Source organism: Nicotiana sylvestris, chromosome 11 (assembly GCF_000393655.2).
Source record: "Nicotiana sylvestris chromosome 11, ASM39365v2, whole genome shotgun sequence".
Classification (NCBI taxonomy): Eukaryota; Viridiplantae; Streptophyta; class Magnoliopsida; order Solanales; family Solanaceae; genus Nicotiana; species Nicotiana sylvestris.
This window is the reverse complement of record NC_091067.1, coordinates 157,109,654-157,118,692: the sequence shown is the minus strand read 5'-3', so window position 1 is coordinate 157,118,692 and position 9,039 is coordinate 157,109,654.

The following is a 9,039-nucleotide window of genomic DNA, read 5'->3' as shown; positions in this document are numbered from 1 at the left end:
TGAATTGGTACCCTGATGAAATGTAACAGTACAAATCACAGGGAAGGAGAAGAGTAGGAAAGGTAGTAAAATCCTAACTGGGGCTGCATGTCCAGTGGGAGTATAGAAAGTAGGAATTCAATTTTTGCTATGCTGTAAATATTTACACTTGGTAAATAAAATCATTTAATTACCAAAAAAAAGAATCGATGATTTAATCTTCCGTGTATAAGCTAAACTCTATACACTAAATCATCTACTATATAAGTAAAGGACACAGACTAATATATGATCTATTTAAAACTTTATTAAAATTGAATAAATAATTATTCCATAATAAATACTATATCTAAACCAAACCTATGATTAATAGTATATATCCCAACATATATATGATCCCTTTATTTTTAATTAAATTTGTTTGGAGGTTCGAGCTCTGGGAATAATAATAAACCAAATAGAAAATATTCCCCCTTCATGAGCTTCGACGTGAAACCGAATTAGTCGTGACCCTAGAATAAAAATATCAAACACCGGTTGAGAAATTGAAAAGTGAACATTTTCAAAGCTGGTGGATCATAAAGGTATTCATAAAAGTAAAATATTAGTAGAAGATTTGGGGTTACAAAGTTCTTTATTCAATAATATAAGAAAATAAAAAAGGATAATGGTTCTAATTTATTCTATATATTTATTCAGGAATGTCGGAAAGCGTAAAAAATTTAAGAAAATTCTAAGCTAAATCCATGTATTTAACTCCTAAAGAAAACTTAATTGGCAGTAAGCATGAAGCAGTCAGTTACTTTATTCAGGTTGTTTACTAAGTTAGTTAAAGTAATTATAGTGTTTAGTTAAAGGTGATTACATGGAGAAAGTGGTAACATTGTTATAACCAAAATTTAGACAAGTTGGTGGAATTTTGCTTTTAAAATTAAATAAAAAAAGAAAGCAATACTGTCGCATAAATAATGAGTTTTTAAGTTAGTCCTCCAGATATACTTTTGTATTCACTTGTGCACCCCTAAGTTATATATTTTATTTTTGCGTTAAGTTTGTTATAAGAAATTACTCCTTTAGCCCGATTTTAACTAACTCCTATATAATAAATGCTTTTTTAGAATTGAGCCGCATTAAAAAGACTACTTCCTTCAATATTAAGGGTATAATAATTAAAAATTATTAAAAAAATTTATCTTGAAATACTAAAGTGATAATTATTTTGGCAGCTTATAAACTGGTCAAACTGGCTTATAAGCACGTTTTGACTTTTTTACGCGTTTGGTAAATATCCAAAGTGCTTATAAGCCAAGTGCTTATAAGTTAAAATCAGTCATAAGCCATAAGTTGGTCACCCCCAACTTATAACTTTTCAGCTTATAAACACTTTTAGTTTGACCAAGACTTTTACTAGTTTATCCTTAATAATATTTTTTAATTTATAAAATATTATTTTTCCGAAAATAAATTTTTTAATTTTGTCTTCATTTCATATTCGTTTTTTATCGTTTTCTCTACAAAGAACTTTTTAATTCATAATCTTTTGTAAAAAATTTAAGTATATTTTAGTCTTTTTAACAAGAGAACAACTTATCATCACTTTTCTACCAAACATATAAATTGTTTATTATCAGTTTCAGCACTTCCAATGGCGGATGTAGGGGAGCACAAGGGTGTTCATCCGAACCCCCTTTGCCGAAAAATTACACTGTATATGTAAGACAAAATTTGATTTTTACCTCTATATATTATGTTTTGAATCCTCTTCACACATCCCAAAAGCATGACTTAGTGGTCAAGGGGAGTCAAAATCATTATAAGGTCATTGGTTCAATTACCACTAACTACAATCTCATTAAATTTTTTAACTTATTTCTTTTTTGAACCCTCTTAGCAAAAGCCCTACCTCCGCCGGGCTCTTAATTTGGAGAGAAAGAGTACTTATTGTTACAGGTAACTTAATTAACCTGATTGCTTATAGCTAAACACTTTCAATGTACAAAACTTAAACTGATATGCTGTTATTAAAGTTTTAACCACCAGACGACTTTGATGTAATTAGTACAACGACCCGTGCAAAATAATTAAGTCAAACCCATTAATTTCCAACAATACTTAACTGTTACAACTACCTTGGAGAAAAAGGTGTAACCAGTAATTAAGAAGATCTGATTTTTGACTATTCTAAAAGATTTAAAATTTAAAGAGCTGAAATATATTAATCTTGATGGTACCATGGCTATTTTTCCACCAAAACCAACTAAAAGCTGATCGAAAACAATTACTATAATAAAAAAGGAAACTTGAATATATGAGTAATTGACTAAAATATAACGTAAAGTTTGTAAAAGGATTTGATAAGGGAAAAATACAAAATTGGCCGCTCAGTGAAAACTATTTATATTTTTAGCCAAAACATGTGTAAACTATGTATATTTCTTTTGTATATAAGATATATATTTATATACAAAAATTATCTGCTATTATATTTAAAAGCGACTAAATATATGGAAATTGTTAAAGTTTTATTATTTTCACTTTTAACTCTTTCTCCTGTTTCATTTGGTTTTATGGGTTTTCGTTTTTTATTTTTTTTAAATATTATTGTAATGACAAAGGCACTTATAAGAAGACAAGAAGTCAAGATCAATGTCACATAATATGTACCCATATGTAAACGTCCACACGCTCCATTGATGGATTATCTTTGATTTAAACTACTAATTATTTCTGAACATGTACTTAAACAGTGTTAAGCACTTGACATGAAAGGGACAGCAGCCAATCACACGATTAAGGACGTTAATCAACTTCTTAAGCATGTTTAAGACCACCATAATATTATTCTATAATTTCTCCATATAATTTTTTTTATTCTCACTCAGTGTACGGTACCCCAATTGTGGCCTGCTAAAATCCGGATTCGCGCCGAAAATCTCTACATAGGGGTAAAACGATCCCTAACAAAGGCGACTTCAATACCTAGAACTCTAAATCGAGATCATTGATTAAGGATGAATGAGTTCTTGCTACTCTATCTCTTGTTGGTTATAATTTGTCTATATAATATAAAGATTTTTAAATCAATTTTACGCATGTTCAAAAAACATAATATGATTTTGACCAGGACAAAATAGTAAATTTGTGGTGCACCATATGTAATCGAAAACATTCATTATTCTTATTGATATTATTTCCTTCGTAGCATAGGTGTCAATGAATATTTAAAAACTGATTAAACTGATCGAATCATATCGTACCGATTTGTTTTTTAGGTTACTTTTAATAAAACTGTAGGTTCTTGTATAAATCTACAATCTTACCGATAGTTAGTATAGGTTTTTTATTTATGAAAACAAACCAAAAAAATATTGCACCGTATCAAATAAATTTATATGTGAAAAATACATTTATATATTAAGTTTAAAAATAATAAAATTTATAATTTTTTCGTGGGTCTTGAAATTATGAAAATGGCTACAAGCCAACACGTAATTAAAATCAAAATTCTAATTCCCCATGCAAACATATTATGCTACTCCAACGGAAGCTAAATTATTTCCAGTATATTCATAGGTAATACACAAAGTATTCGAGCAATTATGAGTAGCAAACCATAATGTATTGAATAATCAAAAAATTGATATAGTAAAAATTTTATAAAATAACTGGCCGAATCGAACCATTGACACCCCTACTTCGTATATCATCATTCTATTTGAAGTCACTTGCTTAACTAAAGTTAAGTCTTAGTAGATGAGTTTAACTTTTAATTATACGATAATGTAAATAAATTTGTATACTTGTCATCTAAAAGATAATTTCAAATAACCATCTACACAAATAAAGCAAATTATCTTTTATAATGTTTTATATATCTATATATTAATGTAGATCTGCAAACATGAAATCTTTTAGGGTGATTTTCCACTAATCAAAGAGAACTAAATAATTTTTTTTTAATAATCCTTTTCATTTGTTGTCATCTCTATTTTGTCATATACCTTTGGGTGCATGGTATAAGTTTTTGAGCTTTCAATTTCACCCCATCGATTCTTGTCTGTAACTGTATGTAAAGTTTTAGGCAAGATCTAACACCAAGAGCCACAAATAATTTAAGAAAATCACAACAATTATTTTAAAACATATGAGGAAATCGTCTTAATTATAGCTTATGTGTTAAGCTAATAGGTATCAAAGCAACATAAATATGTTCCTTAGATTTCTATCCCCCACTCACCCCAAAGAGGTATTATATCTATATAAACATAATTAAAAATTTGGAACGAAATAAATAAATAAATAAATAAAGTATTGCAGACGTACAAATTTAAGGTAGCAACTAGTAGAAAAAGAAAAAGGTATCAAATTAAAGCTAGGATTATGTAAGGAATGAGGGAGGTACAGAAATCCCATATATTATTAGTGTTTACCTTTTCAGGAATTTGATAAAAATGATTAAAAGCTTACTTGAATACCAAGTAATAATATCATATACGTAATGAGATTCATTATTAGACCGTTCGAAGAATTCTTGCAACTTTTCCTCTGAAGTTGTTTTTGTTGGACTAAATCAGCCAAAAGATATATTACGAAAAATAGAAAATATTGTTTTGTTGGATCCAAATTATACGATTTTTTCTAAAAGATCATACTATATTAAAAGTATTACTTTACTGCATATGCAGTTTTTTTCATATGCTTTCAGTATGAGATTTTGTTTATACACACAATAATTTCTTTCGAACAAAGGGGTCGTTTGGTAGGATGCATTAGATAAAATAATGCATGCATTAGTTTTGTGTATTAATAATACATTGTTTGGTACACATTTTGAACCTATGCATTAGTTATATATCCTATTTGGTATTATCCTATGCATAACTAATGCATAGAAAACAATGGTATTAGCAATGCAATGAGTTTTAATGCATGCATTAGCTTAGTTAAAGACAAAATTGTCCTTCAAAATTTATGCTTGATTAAAATATGCTAGTTAGTATATTAATGCAAGTTCAAAATTATCCAAATAGTGAGAAATAAAATTATATCCCTAGTAAATAAATAAATACTTAGCATATTTTCTTTTTTATAAATAAATATTTAATTTTATTTTACAATATAGGTAGACAAATCAAATAATTTTTTGTAAACTTTTTCATATAAAAATATTTCTCAACATATGTTTCTTTTAAAAAGTTAGACTGTGAACTAGTTTTGAGGGCATTTTTTTAAAAAAACAATTCTTTTAGAAATTGTGCAATGCTTTAATACATCAAATCAAACAATGAATAAGAAATATGTCAACATAACTAATACCAGTATAACTAATGCAAGCATAACTAATACTAACATTACTAATACACCCTATTCAGCATTATTCTTATGCACCCTACCAAACGACCCCTAAGTTTCACATGTCCTATAACACATTGACAAAACAAAAAGTCCTATAACACCACGATTCTTGTGCTTTTATGGAGATTCACTGGTTGCATGTCAGTCATATCACCGAGTACTTATGGCCACCGAAGCCCACGTTTTTCTTTTTGGATGTGTGTGTGTCTTTAAACTATGGGCATAGATAGTAAACTAGTTCACAGACTACCAAGGCAGTAAGCCGAACCCCATGCCATCACTCTTGTTCTTTTCATACTCGTTTCACTAAACATTAGGTATAATACCATTTGTTAGGCTAGTTTAGCCGAAAGACACTATTAACATGGTATGATATTGTTCCCAGCTTGCATTATTTTTTTCAGAAGATTTTTGTATATGGCTAAAATCGGAGAGCCCGATTTTATGATCATTATGACATCCCATAACCCGTCTCAGAAGGCCCGAGGCACCGTTCGAGGCTCGACCCCATGGGTTCCCTATGCTCGACCTCGGGGCAGAGCAAATCGACGGCTATGATGAACGAGTGGGAGATTTCCAAGACAAGTGGTTAGAGCTGACCAAGTATATAAGAATAGTGCAAGTCCGTACCGCGATACTAAATAGCTATACCAACTGCAGATCTTTGCAATAAATGCATATGTACTATATTGAGATTCCCCCTCCTATATAAAGGGGACCCTAGTTATTTTTTGCATATATGATATTCAATACAAGAAAAAGAATATTCTCTGATCTCTAACTCAAACACTCTCTATTGCCTTTCCTTTGATTTATTGCTTATATTTATTGTGTTTCATTGATTTTCTTCATTTATTACTCATCATTGATCATAAAGAGCCCTCACTAAAGCTCTTAGAACTGTTAGTCCTTCATCGGCTACCCATAACCTAACGCTTAATTCGACCTCGAGGCCTAGTATAGGCTAGCTCGAGACCCACATTCTCGGCTACTCGGTTTGCACAATGTTCGACCTTCAAGCTCTCATTTTATTTTCTAGCCTCACACTTAGCATCTACTGCCTAACAACTAGCATAAAAATAAATCACGTATTTTTAGAATCACAAAATCAAATCTAATTGTAATTACCATTTTCAAGGTAAACAGTTCCTCGAGCCTAACATGTACCGGAAAGATCGAGCAACAACAAGTCAGCAGCCGACCCCACTATTATGAAAATGCTCGAGGACCTCACAAAGAGGATTGAATCGGGTGAAAAGAATATAGAAGATAATGATAAAAAGGTGGAGACCTACAATTCAAGGGTTGATCAGATCCCAGGCGCACCCTTGATCCTGAAGGGTGTTTGATTCAAAGAAATTCGTACAAAAGCTGTCACGACCCTGGTTCGCCCTCCGTGAACCATTGTGACGACACCTAGTCTCTACGACTAGGTAAGCCTAAATTGCGGAAGAAAACCAAAATTTGCGGAAGTAAAATATTTTAAAACAGTAATAAAGTAACAACAATGTTTAAATGTGTCGCTCGGCATACACCATGTTAACTCTCACTATCCAATACATAGATTCAAGACCCGGAAACCCATGAATCACAAGCTAAGATCAATACTAGATAGCTCTAACTCCGGAATGTCTAATAAGTACAGAAAAATACAGAAGGGCTAAATACTAAAAGAAGGAATAGAAAGAGACTTCTCGGTCTGCGGACATGACAGATGTACCTCAAAGTCTCTAGAGCAGTCACCTCCTCAAGGATGATAGGTCAGAGTAGCGGTACCTGGATCTGCACATGAAAAACATGCGCAGAAGGGGCATGAGTACACCACAACGGTACTCAGTAAGTGCCAAGCCTAACCTCGGTTGGGTAGTGAGGAGGAAATGCCAAGGCCCTACTAAGGTTAAATAAATATAAAGATGACATGATAAGGTAAGTAATACAATTGAAAATATACAGTAAGGATCCATACAGGTTAATAAGAGTACAATAACAGAAACAAAAATAAAGGCAAACACTAGGAAATACCACTCATGACCAGGATGATAATCGGGGATCTCTTGGTATCCCGAGGATCTCTTGGTATCCTCAATTATATGCTAGGGATCTCTTAGTATCCCGAGGATCTCTTGGTATCCTCAATATATGCTAGGGATATATTGGTATCTCGAAGATATCTTGGTATCCTCAATATACGTGCCAGGAATATCTTGGTACCCCGAAGATTTCTTGGTATCCTCAATTATATGCTAGGGATCTCTTAGTATCCCGAGGATCTCTTGGTATCCTTAATATACGTGCCAGGGATCTCTTGATATCCCGTACCTCAGTTCAGATCATAAATACATACAGGGGATCTCCCGAGTTGTCGTCCTGTAGTCCCAAAGTAAAAACACACATTAGCAATACAAGAATACCCAATTAAGCTAAATTTTGTACCAAGTAAATAGTTAATTCTAGCCTAACATGCTTCACGTAATGCAATTAAGACAGTTTAGGCAAATAGGCAATTAAGTCAACTAAACATGCTTTCCTAAACTAGCAATAGGCTAAATACACAAGTAGAATAAAACAAGAAAAAGAACTCAATTGAAATACTTAAGGAAAAACCGGATTTTCAACAATTAGCTCAAGTACACGCTCGTCAGCTCACGTACAAGGCGTTTCAATTATCAAATATATCATATCCTAAGAGGAAGGTCCCCCACACAAGGTTAGACAAGCCACTTACCTCGAACAAGCTCAAAATTAACCCGACACCACGTCTTTGTCACGGGTACTGGACTCTGAATGCCCTAAATCTATTCAATTCAATTGCATAATATAAATAATGCTTCAAGTAATTGATTCTACAATTAAAGTCTAAGCTAATACGCAAAATTATGTAAAATGACCAAAGCGCCCCTCGGGACCATGTCTCAGAATCAGGTAAAATTTACATTTTCAGAAACCTCGTACTCTTACGAGTCTATACATAATAAGAATACTGAAATCAGAGTCCAAATGTCCCCTCAAATTCTCATTTAAAGGTCTCTTAAACTCAAGCCTTAATTACCCATTTTTCCCAAAATTTCACCACTAATTAGGTTTTTAATCACATAAAAACAAGTTATGAAGTCAAGAATGTTACCTCCAAGCGACTCCGCTCGAATCCTTCTTCTATCCCTTTCAAAAAGCTCTAAAACGATTAGAAATGGTGGAAATAAACCCCCAAGTCGCGGAACCCCTTTTAAAATAATGCCCAGCAGTTTCCACATCTGCGGTCATGGGACCGCATCTGTGGAACAAATGTCGCATCTGTGACTTTCACTTAAAGAGCCAGCTTCCGCATCTGCAACTCCCAATCCGCAGATGCAGTATTGCTTCTGCGGTAATTCCACCGCTCCTACGGTTCCTGAAGAAAAGACCAAAATCCGCTTTTGCGGCGCCGCACCTGCGGTCCCCAAACCGCAGATGCAAAAATACCAGAAGCAACAAAAATACAACAGCTGCAACATTTCCTCAAACTTCTCGTTAACCATCCGAAATCACCCCGAGGCCCCCCAAGACCTCAACCAAAAGCACAAACATCACCTAATACCTTTTCAAACTTGTACCAATCCTTAAAACACCTAAAAGAACATTAAAACCTCAAATTAACCAAGGATTTATGCCTAATAACTCTAAATTTCCTCAAAATACACTTTCGATCAAAAAGTCTATCACAACGCG